The 15,808-nt window shown below is 51.4% G+C and overlaps 1 protein-coding gene across 9 annotated transcripts in view; it reads right to left on the minus strand.

Annotated features, from left to right (window-relative positions):
* Positions 1–15,808, minus strand: part of Arhgap22 (Rho GTPase activating protein 22) — a 160,295-nt gene that overhangs the window by 32,573 nt on the left and 111,914 nt on the right. The gene's annotated exons all lie outside the window — the stretch shown is intronic.

Raw genomic sequence — 15,808 nt, forward strand, 5'->3', positions numbered from 1 at the left:
GAAGGGGAGGGAAGGATGGAGCCCTCTGGGAAGCAGATCTGAAGTTTGGGAACATGAGATAAAGCCAAGGAAGTCCTGGTCTTGTGTCCACGGACCTGGCCAGTACCCTACACAGCACAATTCCTGCCACTTGGCAATGCAAGGCCTGGGGTAACAGCAAACACGTCCCTCCCCATTGGCCGTGGCTCAGGCAGCTGTGTCCCTGGCTGTCCCTCGGAGAAGACACTGACCCTCCAGGGGAAAGGGGAGGGAAAGCACAGCCATCAGCAGGGGAAGCCTCAGGCTGCTTGCAGCAGAAACACCAGGTCCCTGAGCTTCCCTCAGGCTCAGCTTGTGTCTGCCCTGGGGGTTGCTGTCTGTGTACCCCAAAGAAAGGAGATGCAACCTGAGGGCTATTAGCCCTCAATTCTCACAAAGCTCCCTGCAGGGAACATCAGTTGTCCCCAGAGGCCCTGTGTTCTGTGTCCTAAGAGGGAAGCCAGGATGCTGGGAAGAAAGGACAAGGCTGGCCCAGCAGGACAAGAACCGGCACAGCCCCTTACTACCTGCCATCTGCCTGTAGTGACCACACTGGCCAGGCCACAAAGTCATTGTGGTGCAGTGAAGACCTTGCTGGTTGCCCCTTTCTCTTTGGAATTCGCAGCTAAGGTCTCTTTTATCTTTAGGCAAACAGAGAAGACCCTGAGCAGAGGTCACTGGGTGCCCGTCTGTCCTAAGGCCACTGATACCCCACAGCCTGGAGTCAGGGATGGCTCACGTGGAGGAGGCATGGCCCCAAGCCACCCCTCCTCCAGCCTGGGGCTGAGACTTAGGTACAGTTGCTCACAGAGGCGGGGCAGCCCTCTGCTGCCCTCAGCCTGTCCTCGGGGACTCACATCTGCTCGGGACAAGCAGGGTCCCAATGTGACACTCTTGTTGGCCCAAGAAAGGCAGTGGCCACAGAGGGCATGAAGTATGTGGCAGAACTCAGCAAGCGCACAGATGTAGAGGAGCAGCAAAAGCAGCCACAAGGCCACAGAAGGACAGATGGCTCATGGGTGTATGTGTGAGACGGAGGCCTAGGAAGCCACAAAAAGAAATGAAAGCTTGTTGCACATTAAAGGAAATTTCTAAAGAAATGAAAAATAGCTTCCCTACGACTAAAGGACACCACCATGGAGACACAGGGGCCCTGCAGGGACATCTGGGAGGGTTCCCTATATCTAAGAAGGTCCCCACCAAGCTGTGGGACACTTGTGGCCACCTTATGACCATGCAGAGAGAGAGCAGAGCCAGCAGGGCTGAAGGGGATAGGAGGGTGTTGGGGAGCTGTGCCCCCAGCCACAGCACTGGTCCCTCATATGGTCCCACAGCTGCTCCTCTGGCTCCCAGGCTATCTAGAGGTCAGCGGTGAGCTAGGCTTCTCTGCTTCCTGCAACTGGAGCAGCCACCTGGGACAGGAGAGCTTCGGATGGGGCAACTTGTGCAGGGCTGGCTTCCCCCAGGGAGCAGGTGGTCTGGGTGGGGCCTTGCTGGGCACCTGGAGGACCTGCAGCCTGGGGCTACTGGGCAACCCTAAAGGCACCTGGCAAAATCCACACCCGTCTGACTAAGAATCATGAGTTATTGAGGAATGGAAGGACCCTTCCCTACACAGAGGCTCCCCAGGCAGCAAGAAACCAGGCCCTCTGAAGGTATCCACTGTGACCCGTGATGCTGTCATGTCCAGAAGTGCTCATCAGTGTGGGTGGATGAGAGAAAGAATTCAGGAGTGTAACAGCAGGAAGAGAGGATGCAGTGGTGGTACCACTGCTGTTATTCTTTATCTGGTTAGCTGTTCATATATGCAGAAAACGTAGGCCAATGAACTAAGAAATCACTAGAAGCAATAAGAATCTAGTCACTTAGCAGATGCAAAATGAGTGCACAGAATTGCAACCTACTGATAAACTAGAGGAAACAGAATTGCAGGCCATAGAAGCAGGAACACAAAATCTTATAGAGATGCCAGTTCCAATAGGTATGGTGGTGCACACCTGTAATCCTGGCACTTAGGAGGCTGAGGCAGGAGGATCACCATGAGTTCACGGACAGCCTGGGCTACACAGTGAGACCCTGGCTCAAATCACACACACATACACACACACACACACACACACACACACACACACACACACACACACAGATGCCAGTTCCTCCTACAGTCCATCAGGTGACCACAATAAACAATAAATACTAACAGCACTTCTTTTTGATCTGGACAAGTTGATACGTTCTTAAGATTCCAAAGATCATAAGCAAAAATAGCAAATGCACTTTTTAGAAAAACAACAATGATGCCCCGGCAATTATGAAATCAGAGTACAGAGAGGCAGTAACTGAAACCGTGTGGCTTGCATGAAGCCATGGCTGCGCGTGGGAGTCTGAAATGTAGGTAAGGCATTATTTCAAGCGAACAAAGACAAGACTGCTACTTCACAGATGGGACAGGGACAACTGGGGGCCACCGGAGAACAGCCAAGCTGATAGTTGTGTCACACCCCACCCCAAACTCCTGACAAACAGAAACCATCAAAGTACCAAGCTCAACCGTAGGAGAACATCTGTGTAATCTTGGAGTGGATTAAAGACCTTTCGAAGATCCACTCAAAAACTAGAGGGCGCAAAGACAGAGGGACTACAGAGAAGTTTAAAAAATATATGTGTATATATATATAAAACGAGGAAAAGTGAAAAGACAAATGGCAAAGGGAAACGGGATGGAGAGACAAATCCATAAAATGCAATGCTTCCAGGTACTGGAAATAATAAATACATAAATAAACAAACAAACAAACAAATAGACTGGGGAGGCTGCTCAGTGCTAGAATGTGTGCTTAGTGTGCATACCACTCTGGATTTGATCTCCAGCACCACCAACACAAGCAAGACAAAAATAAGATTATTGGAGCTGGGGATTTAGCTCAGTGGTTTCGCCGCCTGCTGCGCAAGCGCAAGGACCCGAGTTCGATCCCTGGTACAAAAAAAAAAGAAAAAAAACCCAAAAGATTATTGCCAGATGTGGAAACTTCTCCCAGATATCCTGTTAAGTAAAAACAAGACAAAGAAAAGCCAGGCATCGTAGCACATGCTTGTAATCCCAGTACTCAGGAGGCTGAGGCAGGAGGATTGCTGCTGGTATGAGACCAGCCTGGGATACATAGTAAATTCAAGGCCAGCCTGGACTACATAGTGAGATCCTGTCTCAAAACAAAACAAAACACAGCACAACAGTAAAGGAAAAATAATCTGCTATTGTTTTTGTGAAAGAAAGGAGGGAGGGAAAGAAGAAGAAGGAAAAATGGAAGATACAGTTAGAATATCTGCAAAATGTTTCTGGAAGGCAAAAGGAGACACTGGGAGTGGTGTTCCTCAGGGGGAAGGAATCAAAAGGAAGAGTGTTTTGTCTTTTGATATTTGCACTATGCTGCTGCCTGTGTTAAAAAGTAAATGGGGCCGGGGATTTAGCTCTGTGGTTCCGCCGCCTGCCTCCCAAGTGCAAGGACCCGAGTTCGATCTCTGGTACCAAAAAAAAAAAAAAGTAAATGAAGAGGGCCGGGGATTTAGCTCGGTGGCTCTGTGTCAGCCTCGAAAGCACAAGGTCCTGAGTTCAATCCCCAGTACCAAAACAAATAAACAAACAAAAAAGTAAATTAGCCTGGGATTTAACTCAGTGGTGCTGCCACCTGCCTCAAAAGTGCAAGGTCCTGATCAATCCCCAGTACCAAAGTTTCAATCCCCAGTACCAAAAAAACAAAAGTAAATGAAGGCAGAATTTAATAAAAAGGGACAGGGGCTGGGGATTTAGCTCAGTGGTGCCACACTGCCTCGGAAGCACAAGGTCTTGAGTTTGATCCCCAGTACCGGGAGGGAAAAAATATCGAGAGCTTAAATAAAATGAACAAATTTCTTTTAAAAAACAAAAACAATAATAAAAAGGAACGGGGGAGCAGCAGCTCACCCCACGTGCTCCAGGTGGCTGGGGCAGGCAGGGTGGGGGTAGTTGTACTAAGCCAAGGCATAGACTTGGAAAGGGGATGAGAAAAGCGTGCAGACCTTCACCCTGCTGATAGAGGTAGGTTCTGGCACAACCAGTGTGGGGAATAATTTGACAGTGTTTATCAACATTTTAAATGACCCCACAATCCATTCCTAGGAAATTATTTCAGCTGAATTTGCACATATGCATAAGGTAGTGAGAATAAACTGGGAACAATTTAGCCATCCATCAAGTTAATAAAAATAATAGTACAGTTGTCCCTGGGGGCCTTCTGGGATTGGTTTCAGTGAGATAGGAGATAAGGGTGTGGCAAAGCTGGCTGGGGAAGTAGGCTGACCTGTTAATTACAAGATCCCAGAACACATGCTCAGAACAGTTCCCAAAGGCCTACACGCGGGCTTCTGTGAACTGGAAAAGGCTTTCACTGGGATGGCCTAGACTCAAGTCAGCCTGAGACTGGTATTTCAGCAGTGCCTCTCAAGACCCATATGTAGAAGTTCTCTCGGGATTCTTTGAGATTTGGACAGTATAAAAAGAGAGGCCCACAAGGACTGGATATCCTGGCTTTTCCTCACTATAGTCCACCCTGCTTTCTCCAGAGTGTTCTTTCCGTTGCTTTTTCTTCTTTTCAACCCAAACTCACTCTGCAGAGCCAGTTTCTCTATCACTCTTCACTTTTACTTTCTTGAATAAACTTGGCCACTGCTTTTTGCTCCTTTCATTCAATTCTTTTTGTTCGAGACAGAAAAACCTAGAATCTAACTCCAGAGGGACAAGTGAGCAGCCCAGAACCCAGTTTATTTGGCAAGCCACTTTTAGAAGAGGCTACCTGATAATATTTTGGCATAGCCAGACTCTGATAACAAGAGAACCCCACACCTACTATGGATACCAAAATCCAGGGACGCTCAAATCCCTTGTGTAAAATGGCACAGTATTTCCACATAATCAACACACATTTCCCACGAACTTTAAATCATCTCTAGGTTACACCTGACACAAGTGCTATGGAATCAACTGTTATTCTGTCTTGGTTAGGGAATCGTGGCAAGAAAACTGTCTGTACATGTTCTAGACAGATGCAATTTTTTCTGGGAGTCTTCAATCTGCATTGGGGTGAACCCATGGGTGTGGAGCTTGTAGATACTGAGGGCTGAAGGTGCTGGATAAATCAATTACACATCTGCACCCCAAACACAGGAAGTGTGGGACTGTGTCCTACTAAGGAACGGTACATAGGAGCACAGGAAACCAAACCACAGTGTGACGAGCAGGCTGCCACATCATAAGAGGGCAGGAGCTGGTGGTGACCCTGCACTTGGAGAACTTTCCGCTTAGAAAAATGCCCTGAATGTCCCCGAGGTTTTCAGTCCCAGTTCCCTTTTCTTGGCCATCCTTGAAGCGAAGTTTCAAAGTTTCATTTCTTTTTTTTTTTTTTTGTACTGGGGATCGAACTTGAGTCCTTGCACTTGCGCAGCAGGTGACGAAACCACTGAGCTAAATCCCAGGCCCAAAGTTTCATTTCTTAAACAGATGCTGCTGGGGAATCTTCCTCTGAGGGCCCGGGTCTGCTGGGCTTCAGGAAATGTGTGTGTGGGTGCAAGGGATGGGGATCTTTCTCCCAGGGACAACTGCAGAAATGACAGGAGCATGGGGTAGGCTGGGGAATGCCGAGGCTAAGTGAGGGCCCCCAACTGGAAGCTTTTTTGTCTCTGTGAGACTCCCACCCTCTGACCTTCAGGACAAGTCCCCCATGGCCCCTCCAGCTGCTCCCACACCAGGAACCCTGCAGCCCTCCACCTGCCTCTTCTGGGAATAGGCCATGCACTTCTGCCCTCTTTGTCATCCAAACAGAAGCCTCTCCTTCGGGCCCCAGGTCAGCTCCCACTCATTCTTCAAGACTGCAGCTCAAATGCCTGCACTTCTTCAGCTCCCTCCAGAGTCCCTCCCGGTCTTCCTTTTCCCACTCTCCCTCCCTCAAGTGTTTACTGGAGTCTGCATGTGCCACACTCTGCCATGTGCTGGGGACACAAACCCATGCCAGCATCAGAGAGACTGACAGGGACCCTGGGTACTGCTGCCCCATGAGCACCACGGCACTGCCTGACCAGCACCCCCACACTGCTCATCAACTCTGAAGGACACACTACAAGGGGCGCTCAAAAGACACAGTGAATGTTTCAATTAAAAAACAATTTATTACAATTAAAGACACGTTGCCAAGAATGATAGGATGCATGTCTTCAAAGCGAGGGGAAGATTCTGAGGGAGATCAATGGCAATGTGTCTTTCACTGTAATATAATTTTTAATGTAAACATTCCCTATATTTTATGATCAACACTCACTGATCAAACAATGGTTAATCAAATAAAAATATGATGCTGTGATCTCATTGACTATATTCATGGAATCTGACACCGTGTGACTTCTGGCTTTCCCCCAACCTCAAAATGACCATGAAAGGTAAGATTTGAATGGATTCAGGGCATCAAGGCAGCCACAACTGCATAACTAATGAAGTCCATGAAAGAGAACTTTCAGTGCTGCTTCAGAAAGTGCCACGATCAATGGGATGAGTGCGTTGGAAGTGAGGGGGAGAATTTTGAAGGGAATTCATGGCAGTACCCTTTCCTGTAATAAATTTTTTAAAAGTAAACACTCACCATACTTGGATCATACCTGGTGTTGTCACCGCACTCTGAGCTCAGGAACAAAGCTCCCCAGGCCCAGGAGAAGTAGGGCTTGGACCCGAAATCGGCATCCAGGCCACCTTCTTGGTGCATGCCCAGTGCAGGTCCTCCTAGCTCCCTTCCAAGCTCCTGGGGTCTGAGGGGACCCTGCACCTCTCCCACATCCCTGAGTTCTTTGCTCTGGGTTAACAGGAGAAGTGTGGCCCCAGGAGAGGAGCTGTGACCACATAACCTGAGCCTGTCCACCTGGGTCACTACTGGGACCCTGTTTCCCAGGAACGCTCCCGCCACCTGTCTCAGCCTAAGTCCCCCAAACTCAGAGATGGAGATGGATTGGCATACACAAAGCTATCGCAGGAGCAGTGCCGGAGGGAGAGCCCCCCCCCACAGGTGCTGGACCAAGCTGGTCACTGCTTGGGGGCACAGAGACTCTGTCCTGCCTTATGAGTTGCCAGCCCTGGGGATGAAGAGGGTGCAGGATGCTCCCAGCATCCCCTGGTCAGAGGAGGTCCTGGGGTTTAACTCCCCCTTCCAGGAAACTGACTGGCAGGAGGTGGCAGATGGATGGTGGATGTCAGTTCAGGAGCACTGGGCCAGCCAGGCCTCATTAGCCAGGGAGGGAGGTGAATTCTTCAGAGAAGCCACAGTTGCTTCCTGAGACCCCACTGTGCCGGGGACTGTGCCTGGCTCTGGCGCTGGGCAGAGCCCCTCCTGGAGCTTACGCTTGGGGGACAAGGGCTGGGGACAGGGAGCAGAGGCAGGCACGGGTGAGCTCAGAGAGGAAAAGCAGGCCTGAGGTTCCCAGAGATGAGCCCAAGGACCAGGGACCCGGCTCCCATTTCGCACACAGCCTCGGTGGAGGCCCATGGATGGGGACAGGGTGGACTTTGAGGACCAGAAAAACCCTAAGCCAGGAGGGGTCCTGCATATGGCTAAGTGACCTCAGCGTGGGGGACCCGGAGGTGGCCAGGAGGTCCCCACCAGTGTCCAGGACTTGTTCCTACTGGGGTTAAGAAGGCTTGGGTGAGGTGGGGCCAAGCAGGCCCCAGGCTCCCAGAAACTGTACTTTTTTTGGTGTGTGGGGGGGATTGAACTCGGGTCCTTGCACTTGCGCAGCAGGCAGCGAAACCTCTGAGCTAAATCCCCAGCCCCAGAAACTGTACATTTTAAACTAAATAAACTAAAACCACTGTAATTATAAGCAATGTTTTAAGATGCTGGTGGTGTCCCCCACCCCACTCAGTGATCCCCAACCATGAGAACTCACCCAGGAGCTGGAAAGGTCAGACTCAACCCCAACCCATGCCCCTTGGTGTTCCAGACTGTGGGTTCTTGGAAGCCAGCATCTGGAACCTGAGGAGTTTGCTTTGTCCCCATGTGGTAGATGCAGACACTTAGGAGACAGTGTCTGAGGACCCACTTCCCCAAGACATTGTCTGACCCTGAGTCCTACCAGGCACTGCATTAGGAACTGGAGACACAAATATGAAACTGAGGTGGCCTGGGCCCTCAGCAATCAGGGCAAATGGGGAGGGTAAAGATGAGGAAGAAGCCTCAGGAGCCAGCGGGCCCAGGAGCTGCGGACAGCACGGGAGGTTAGAGGAGCGGTCTCCACCTTTAGGTCCTTTATTATGGAGATGGCCAGAGCCCAGAGGTCTCCCTCTCCCCTTTCTGCATCACAAAACTTCCTGGAACTGCCTACACTCCCTCCAGGATCCCTCCGGAAGATCTCAGAGCCGGGGAGGCAGAATTCCAGGTGAAGCATTTCTGTCTTCTTGAGGCCAGGGTGGCTCCTCCCCCAGCCCTAGGTGGAGGGGTGGGCAGGAGGCTTCGGGGAAGGGGTGCTGGGCAGACCCCAAGCGCTGCCCACTCTCCAACTGGGCAGGCACAGAGGATGTTTGCAGAGCCTCAGAAACTAATGGGCACAAGAGAAACCCCTAACGTGACACGGCCACCGCTCATCTGTCACTGGCACTTAGACCCTTTGAAACTGGTTCTGCTAAGATCAGCCAGATGTAGGGGCCTCCCCCAGATGTGGGGAGCACAGGCCTGCAGCTGATGCACTCCCCACACTTTCTTCTTCACCCAAGTTGTTCAGGTTTTTTTTTTTTGTACAGGAGATCGAACTCTGGGACCTTGCACTTTCGACGCAGGTGCGGGAACCACTGAGTTAAATCCCTGGCTGCTCAGGTTTTTTAAAAACAATATAAGCCAGGTATAGAGGAGCAAGCCTGTGACCCCCTGCTACTCCAGAAGCTGAGGAAGGAAGACTGCAATTTCGACACTAGCTGGGCAATTTAGCAAGAATCCATTTCAAAACTTTAAAGAAGAATAATAAGTTTAAAAAGGTTAGGGATATCACTCAGTGGTAGAGCACTTGCCTAGCATGCAGGAGGCCCTGAGTTTAATCCCCAGCACTACAAACAAACAAGCACAAGCAACAACTATTCTTACCAGCTGCCTCCTGTAAGTAAGCAGTATGTCCACCGATATCCAGCACCACTCCTTAGCACAGCTCTACGAAGCAGCCACTCACACAGTAGCTAAATAAATACGGCACTCTCTAGGGGGAGCCGTTCATATTATAGTTTCAATGAATGACATCCCCTAGAGTCACAGGACCTGAGGGCCTAGATGGTCTCACATTGAAGCCTAAAGACAGCCCTGGGGGAGCCTTGTGGTTTCATTTTCTATACAAGGAAATCGCCCCAGGTCACCTAGAGCTGAGCCTCTGTGAGGCCGTCAGTCCAGTGCTGTCCCTGGCTGGCTGTGGGGTTCATGTGGCATGATCTTGACGTTGACCTTGGGGAAATTCCCTGGAATTGAGGTAGGATAGAAGAGAGACAGGAGTCAAGGAAATCCTAATTAAAAATTGCACTTTTAAGAAGGCACCAAAGCCACCCAAGGCAAGGCAGATCAGCCTTCTTTGTTTACATTTAGGCTCCTTCCTGACCAGGCCCAGCACACCCCAAATTCCTCAGGGAAACTGAAAGTCTATCAATTGGCTTCACTGGAAAGTAAAGAGCTGGAGCCTGATTCTCAAGTAAAGGTGAGGTTGAGAGAATCCAAAGAAGGTTTAAATTATCTAATAAACAAAACACATACACACACACTGCCCATTCTTGCCGAATGGGGCTGGCACCTTCTGAGGGGTGGGCTGCCTTCTCCTGGCCTTTCCACTCCTTCAAGAGAAGTGTAAACATCCCTGTTCCAGGAACTAATGCCTTTCATTTCCCCGAGTGGCCACACCACACTCTTGAGTACTTCCTAAATCTGTCTAATAAATCCTTCTAGTACCTCTTACTGACATATCCTGAATTCTCTTCCTGTGATGGGAGTCAGTGAAATCTACAAATTTATTCTACCAAAGGGTGGGTTAGCTTCCATATTTCAGCTTTGGGACCTCTCAGACCCAGCCTGGGGACAGAATGACCTGTCCCCAAGGCCCTTCCCCATGCTGGCATCCTCTTTTGAAGATCTAGACCCACAGAGCCAGAAGAGCTGTCAGCCTCCAGGGCCGGCTCTCTGTAGCACAGACATCACAGCATCAGCTTGGTCTGCCAGAACCCAGGCATCTGGCAGCCTCACCTGCCCGGAGTCAGGGCAGAGAGGGGGCCAAGCAAAGCCAATCCAGGTTCAGCTGACCCTGCGGGTAGCTTGGGCCTGTGCAGAGGTTCCTAAGGACTTGGTCACAGCTCCCCTGCACAGTGACCCAGCGGATCAGGTGATGAAGGACGGGGACCGCTGACCTTGGCCACAGCAGGAGGAGACCCAGGGGACTCCAGGACTCAGAAAGTTAAACCTGGGGAGCAAAGAGCAACCCCAAAGTCAACAGTCACCAGCTCAACCCCGCACACAGTGCAGTCTCCTCCTGCTCCGGCCTGGGTGAGCCGGATCATGGCCCACAAGGCCACCGCTGTGACACTGCTGTCAACCTCGACAAGCTAGGTGTGAAAGGCCATCTTTTCCTGGGTCCCTGGCCACCCTGGGCTGTCACTGGGTGGGAGGTGAGGAACGGGGCCCAGCAAGGACAGCAAGGCAGGGGCACAGAATCCCATACTCATGCAGCCACCAGCAGCTGGGACGCATTTGGGCCAGCATGGGAGCCACAGTGTGTGTAGGAGGCATGCGGGGCCAGAACTGCAGTGGTGCGACCAACACTCTGGCAGCAGGCAAGGGGATGCCCTGCGACAGAGGCCAGCATGCCTGCCACACAGCGGAGCTTTGTTCCACCCTCGCCCCACAGACCGGCAGCAGCTCTGTGAATGGCGCTGCTGTGATATTTTCAGAAGACCTACAAATAGCGCTCGCTACCCAGGGCCTCTGCCCCCGGCTCCTGAGGGCTGCCAGGCAAGGAGGGTGAGGCCAGGGAGCCCAGCCAGGACAATGGGACCTCACGGAGACCAGGGCCGGAGGCTGGGGACTCAGGCTCTTCCGGGCTCCCTGCAACACGGCCCATCCTGCAGCGGTTTATGGGAGGATGGGGTCCACTCTCTGAATAGAGGGAGGAGCCTGCCGCTCCAGATTTCAGGATTTACAGGCTCTGAGGATGTCCTGAGGGTCATGGAGGAGGGGGTGCAGGAAGGAAGGATGTTCCCAATTCTCATCATTATTAGGCAGCTAAAGAGCCTCAAAGACCTGCTGTCCCCACAAGCAGGCCAAGACCTGGAGCTCTCCCAGAAAGATCAATGCTGATACTTGGAGAAGCTGGGGGAAGAGAAAGGAACAGGGCTTGGAAGTCCACCTGCTTGAGGGTCAAAGGTGGCCTCCTCACGGACACCAGGGTGGAGGGTTGAGGTATTTACCTCCTGGAGTTGCTGTGTCTTCCAGAAGCACCGGAAGTGCTCAGTGACTGGGAGGTCATACATTCAATCAGGAGCACATTCCAAGCACAAAATGTGTCCTAACTATGGCTGAGGAGTGTAGCAGGCATCACAGGGAGCCCTCTGGACCCTACGAGGCTGCCAGGGCCATGGAGTTCTAAGACCAAAGAGCAGGGCACAGGAAGCCTGGGAAGAGAATAGAGAGGGCTGAGGCCTGCAGCACACTGCAGAGGCTTGGCTCTGAGAGCAGGTTTGTCCCTGGTGGTTCTTGGGAAATGTCTGAGCCAACAGAGCAAGAATCACGCAGGAAAGAGGTGCCTTGCTGTGTAATTGCTGTGCCTGTAATCGCAGCACTCTGCGAGGCTCAGGCAAGAGGACTGAAAGTTCAAGCATAGCCTGGACAATTTAGTGAGATCCTGTCTCAAAATAAAAATTAAAAAAGAACTAGGGATGTAGCTCAGTGCAAAGGCTCTGGCTTCAATCTCTCTTACAGACTGAAAATGGGAAGGGAGTGAGAGCAGGAGAGAGGGAAAAGAAAAAAGGGATCTTGAGCGCCTGTGCACTTTGAGCAGAGGCCACAGCTCTGTGTGTCATCAGCTAAACTAGACGTGGCATGGAAGGCGGTCCCCAGCCTGTGGGCTACCTGCCACCCCCTCAGCTTGGCCTTAAGTCTTACACTCAGGATCAGGAACAGGGTGTGTGTGTGGTGTGTGTGCGTGTGTGTGACCCCAGGCTCTGCAAGTGGCCCAAGACTCTGAGCATAGAGCTGATTAAACCCAGAAGAAGGCAGATGGCTTTGATCAGGGACCAGGGGATTCAGGGGCCTGCACTCGGAGCCCAGCCCAGCATCTGACTGGCTCTGTGGCCTCAGGCAGCTCATTTTCTCCCAAATCAGGGTCTCGTGTACACTAGGCAAGTGCTGTACCACTGAGCTACACCCCAGTCTCCTCTGGGATTTTCAAAAACCTCATTAAAGAAAAGCCAGGCCCAGTGGTCTCCAAGGACCTCAGCTCACCCCTCCAGGCTGACTCCATCTTAGAGGATGGGAGAGAGGGGTGCATAGCTGGAGCACCCTTCACCCAGCTTTTCCTTGGGAAAGACCTCGCTTGGTCCTCAGCCAGAACTGGGCAAGGGCAGGCAGTGTGACCTGCTGGCAGGTGAGTGACTCTGGACATGACACTGAGGCCTTTCTACATTAGAAGGTATGGTGTCTCCAGAGGCCCACAGGCCTGGCCCCTACCCAGACCCCATCCCACACATCCCTTTGTCCCCTGCCCTTGATATGTGGCCACAAGCCTCCTGAGGCCACATTCAGCAGCCCGGGTGAGACCCAGGTCCCATGAACTCAGGTTCCACTGGGGCCTGGCAAGCCTGACATAGATGAGGGTGTGACAAACCTAGCTGGGGAAGTAGGCTGACCTGTCAACTACAAGATCCCAGACACAGAAGAAGAGTTCCCAAAGCCCAGCACATGGACTTCTGGTGAGAACTCCAGCAGGTTTTCAATGGAATGGCCTAGACCCGAAGTCAGCCTGAACCTGGGATCCCAGCACCACCTCTCAAGACCCATATGTAGAAGTTCTTGCTGTTTCCTGGAGATTTTGACACTACAAAGGGCATACTGATGCCAGGATGAGCTTGCTATCGGTGGCTTTCCTCACGATAGCCCAATCTGCGTCCTCCACAGTATCTTTTTATCTTGCTTTTTCCTTTTTACCGGACCCAAACTTGCCCTGCAGAGCCAATTTCTACCTCACTCTTCACTTTTTCAAATAAACTTTGCTATTGGTTTTTGCTCATTTAATGCAATTCTTTGTTCAAGATGAGAAGAGCCTGGAATCCAACTCCAGAGGAGAGGTGAGCAACCCAGAACCCAGTAATGATTATTTGGAGAGCCACTTTTAGGAGCTCCCAGATAACAGGCTGACGTGGAAAGCTGCATTTATACCCTGACTCCAAGGCTCTGTGTGTGGCCCACATTTTCATCTTGACTCCCAAGGACCTCTGTCCATACAAGTGTGGTCCTGGGACAGTGACATGGCCTCTTCAATCTGACTGTCCTCATCAGTCACCGAGGAAGCAGAAACTATGATAGATGGGTAAGTTAGATAGAAATATAATAGGCAGTCAGACGGGGCTGAGGCCTGGAGGGAGTCAGGACAAAAGGTGAAAACACACAACTGTGGCCAGAGACACAGCAGTTAGGGGCCAGGCCTCAAGATATCAACAAAAGGACCAGGCCACCATACTTCCCCAAGGGATGAGATAAGTGACAACACCTGGCCTAGTAAAGAAGGCAGGTATCAGTCACCTTACTGGGTGACCAAGACCCCCAGATCCATCACTCACCTGAGAAGTTCTTTGTTCCTTCCATGTACTCTTGCTATGTGACTTGCTTCCCCGTTGGATCACTATTACCTAAGTGACTATACTTATAACCTTACTGGTTCATCACAGCTGTAACTCACGTTGTACCCATGTAGGTTCTGCTCTACAAAATTTCCCTGTAAAGTGGGGTTCCTGGAAACCCATTGAGGTCCCCTCCTGTCTCTCTCAGGAGCTATATCTTCCTCCTTAGTAAATATTTTCCTACTCCTACCCTCCATTGTTCCTAGAATTCATTCTTTGATTTTAGAGAACACGAACTCAGTGCATCAAACATCTAACAGGTTGGGAGATATATTTTCATATTTCATGTCCTATATCAAAACTGCCCAATCCCAAACTGTCTCCCAGTACCACATTCATCCAGAAGCAGTCCACACAGGCTGGTGCTGTCTGAGACTGCGTAGTCACTCTGCAGGGTCCAGGCCCCTGGGAACAGCGGTAGCATCAAGCTCCCAACTTGTCCAAGGTACCTGCAGGGTTAGGCATGAATGATCTGGTGCCACAGTGGGATGTGGAGGTGGCCTTGGGAAGGCCAAGGCGGTGACAGCTGGCTAAGTGTACACGGTCATCTCAGCCTGTCCTGACCTCCTCACTGTCCTGGAGTGCCATCTGAATCCTGGCCATGCAGCAGAGCCCTGGGCTGGGAGGGGTCTGGCTCCAGGAGGCACAGGGCCCCTGTGGGTGCAATAGGGTGGCTGGAGAACAAGTACATTGGGTCCCATGCAGCCCTTTGCACTCTGCACCCACTGGGATAGTCTCACATGGCAGAGGCCACTGTGATATCACTGATGGTGACCAAGCCTGCTGATGGGTCAGAGCCTGGAGGGGGCAGCTCCTGCAGGGCCTGCTATGTGGCCAGTGGTGGGACCTCCCTTCCCCATTCCATCACAGCCCCAAGCTCCCCCAACACCAGCCTGTGGTTGAGCAGCAGCCCAAACCTGGAGGAGCTCAGAGAGGAACCTAGCTGCCAAGCCACACAGGAGAAGCCTCTATCTGCACCTGACCTCTGGCTCCTCCCCACTGGCTATGACTGGGGCGCTCTGTCCTGCACCCCAGTTTCAGCAGTGACAGGCAACGCTCTCTTCTTGCCACACTTTGGAGTCCTCCTTGCTGTTTGCCAATGAGAGTGCCTACATGTCACTGGGCAGCTCTACCAGTAATGCAACCAGGTTGCAGATGCACCTCAGGCAGACAGCCTGGTGGACATCCTAGCTCTGAGTGCCCATGGGCAGGAAACTCCGTGCCTCAGTCTCCTCATCTCTAAAGCAAGAGTGATAGAAGGATGTATTTGAGGTTGCAATGAAGAGTAAGCAGATTCTCATAGCTAAAGTGCCTGGGTCAGGGGTTAGGCTAGGTTAGCTGGGTTAGAATGCTAGTATGAAGCTGGGTGTGGTGGCACACACCTATAATCCCAGCCCTCAGGGGACTGAGGCAGAAGGATCACAAGTTCTAGGCCAGTCTGGGCTACATATTGAGTTCAAAGCTACTTTGGAGGGGCTAGGGATGTAACTCAGTGGCACTGTGCCTGCCTGGCAAGCACAAAGTCCTGAGTTCGAGCCCGGTATGGGGTGGGGGAGGGAGTTATCTTGGAATACTGGTGAGATCTGTCTCAAAACAAACAACACTTTCTACGTCAACAAAACAATACCTTCCTTGTCTGATTTTAGAGTCTCACTTTAAGCCTCAAGGCAAATAATATTCATTTGCATCCCTGGGCATTTCCTGCATGTTGGCACCCTGATATACAGACACAGTTTAATTCTCCTCTGCACCACACAACCCAGTGAGGCTGTCGGTATCCTGATTATAGACAAACATGTCTCTCCTTGGGTCAGCAAAGAAACTATCCTCAAGGCTGTGTGACCAGGAAGTGACACAGCCAAAACT

This window comes from Heterocephalus glaber, unplaced genomic scaffold (genome assembly GCF_053883595.1).
Source record: "Heterocephalus glaber isolate CG9 unplaced genomic scaffold, H.glaber_assembly_v1.0 deba00001150, whole genome shotgun sequence".
Lineage (NCBI taxonomy): Eukaryota > Metazoa > Chordata > Mammalia > Rodentia > Bathyergidae > Heterocephalus > Heterocephalus glaber.